Source organism: Mus caroli, unplaced genomic scaffold (assembly GCF_978045245.1).
Source record: "Mus caroli unplaced genomic scaffold, Mus_caroli_1 scaffold_5, whole genome shotgun sequence".
Taxonomy (NCBI): Eukaryota; Metazoa; Chordata; class Mammalia; order Rodentia; family Muridae; genus Mus; species Mus caroli.
The window spans coordinates 101,604,263-101,606,988 of NW_028227260.1; the positions used below are offsets into that span (position 1 = coordinate 101,604,263).

The window sequence follows — 2,726 nt, forward strand, 5'->3', positions numbered from 1 at the left end:
TGGGGGAGTATCCTCCTAGAAGCAGGGGAGGTAAATGGGATAGGGGGGTTGTAGAGGGGAAACTGTGAAATAAGATAACATTTGAAATGTAAATAAATAAAATATCCAATTAAATAAAACAAATCTCTACCAGAAACAAGTCATGAAGCAACATGAAGCAGTTTTTTCAAATTGTTTGATGTGTAATAATAGCAAGATCTAGCTATTTCAACTGCCAAATGAATAGAAAAAAGAAAAAAAAAAACAGAGAAAATGGCAAACAATACATGTTCTGTTTTTTTTTTTTTTTTAACCTCGTCCAATCCAAATTCCCCAGACCTTTGAACAAAGGTTCAGTATCTTTGAGATAGATTAATTCATTATATTCTCCTCCTTGAGGGTTGAAATAAGGGCCCAATGTCTATACTCAAGGTAAATTGTCTTCAATTCTGTATTCTTTTAACTCTTACTCTCTAAAATGTAAAACCAAGAAAGAGGAAATCTAAAATTATATTATTTAAATCAATCTATTTCTCTTTCTCTGTCTATCCATCTGTCTATCTCTTTCCCTCCCCCTTTATCTTTCAATATCTCTCTCTCTCTCTCCCCTCTCTCTCTCTCTCTCCCACACACACACACACACACACACACACATCCACGCACACACATAGTATGAAAAAAAGTCATGATCTATGAATTCAAACAAAAATTGATAAGTAGGCAAAGAATCAAATATTCCAAAGAATCAAAACCATTCCCAAACAGAACAAGTATAGGGTTTGCAGCTCAATAGGAAATATTTCGTTAAGAAGTTAGTAAATTCACATTGCATAATGATAGAGGTGAAATAAGCCCACAGTGAGCTTAAAAATCCACAAAATATGAAGAGGTTTTATAGCCTTACAGACAGAAATTTTAAAGATAGTAAGATTTGATGAAACAATGATTTATTTAACTATGTATGGACATATATAAATACATAAAGTTTCTATGTCTCCACAAATATCAAAGAATTAAACATCAAATGTTTAAATAATCCTATAAGAAATGTGAAAATGTATAGATGTTATGCTCCTGATGTGTTTAACTGGTCATGTTAAATTAATCTCTTCCTTAATCAAATCCAAATGATATTTTTATTATTTGTGTTGAGAGTTGTTATTAGTGTGCTGATGTTTTCTAATACCTTTATACTTTCTTTTCCTAATGTAAAAGGTTTTCCTGGTTCTTTTATAATAGCAGAATTTCCTCATGTTTATCATATTTTATTGATTTCATTTTAGCTTTTATTTAGTACATTTATATTTCTAAATACACCTTAATTGAATTAAATACTAACCTAATTTTACTCTAACAATATCTCATTTAACTTGTGCTACTTTAAAATGTTACAATGATAATCTCTGTCAAAATAATAGTCCATGACTATCACAGTAATTACCATTCCCAAAGAATGATAAGGACTTGTTTTTACATAATGAATTTTTCAGTGGGCAAAGAAGTTGCTGTAGCAATGGCTAAATGGTTTTGACCTCTGCAAGACATGTATTCTGTTAGACCACATTCTAGTGTATTATTGGGTCTCTGTGACCTAAAAAAGAACAATGGTAATTGTCATAATTTGCAGTCATTTTGTTAGATCTAATTTTCTTATTTATATGTTTCTAAGGAAGTTAGAGTTATCTCTCTTAATATGAAAGTTACACAGTATTATTGAGAAGAATTTATAAAAGAAATAAAGAAGAAAGATTCATTAGCAAAACTAAACATTGTTCCTTTTTACAGCCATTGCTCTGTTGTAATAACCACCTTCAGCCTATTTATGCATCCCCTTAGAATGTTTTAAGCCATATTCAAAATAAAATGCATCATACTCTCTTTTCCTCTAGCATGCTAGCCATGATCCTATTGGCATCATAGGCTGATGATCTATAGGGTGTTACCAGTATTATAAAAACAAAGGTCTTACTTCTATCAAAAAGTCCACATCTTTGACTTGGGACAAAAGAAGGCAGAAGTTGATGACTTCTTACAATGTGGCCATATGGTTTCAGATGAATATAAACTGTCTTCTGAAGCACTCAGGGCTTTCTTTATTTGTTCCAATAAATACATGGTGAAGAGTTGTAGCAAGAATGGCTTTCTCATTAGAGTGAAGCCTCATCTTTTCCATGTCATCAGAATCAACACAAAATTGTCCTGTGCTAGGGCTGATATGCTCCAGACAGGTATGCATGGTGTCTTTAGAAAGGCCCAGGGCACAGTGGCCAGGGTTCACATTGGCCAGGTCATCATGCCATCTACACCAAGCTACAGAATAAGGAACAATTAACTGAGGCTCTGCACTGAGTCAAATTCAAGTTCACTGGCCACCAGAAGATTCATGTCTCAAAAAAAAAAAAAAATGGGGCTTAACCAAGTTTAATTCAGAAAAATTTGAAGACATTGTTGCTGAGAAATGGCTTATTTCTGAATGCTGTAGTCTTGAATATATCACCAATCATAGTCCCCTGGACAAGTGGAGAACCCTATGTTCCTGAGGAGTTTCCACAATGCTCCCCTCTACCCTACCTAATCATGTTCAGCAATAAATCTCACATCAGTCTTCTTTAAAAAGTAGATCACATTGAATATATCATAATATATCTAATCTAATTTATTATTACACAAAATTGTAATTCATTACATTATTTTAAATTCAAATTTGAAATGTTTTTTACTTCACTGCATTTTTTCATCATTGTAGT

At 32.5% G+C, this 2,726-nt stretch overlaps 1 pseudogene; it reads left to right on the forward strand.

Annotated features, from left to right (window-relative positions):
- The first annotated feature begins 2,209 nt into the window (after nucleotides 1-2,209).
- On the forward strand, nucleotides 2,210-2,519 carry LOC110286230 (large ribosomal subunit protein uL16-like; annotated as a pseudogene).
- Nucleotides 2,520-2,726: the final 207 nt, after the last annotated feature.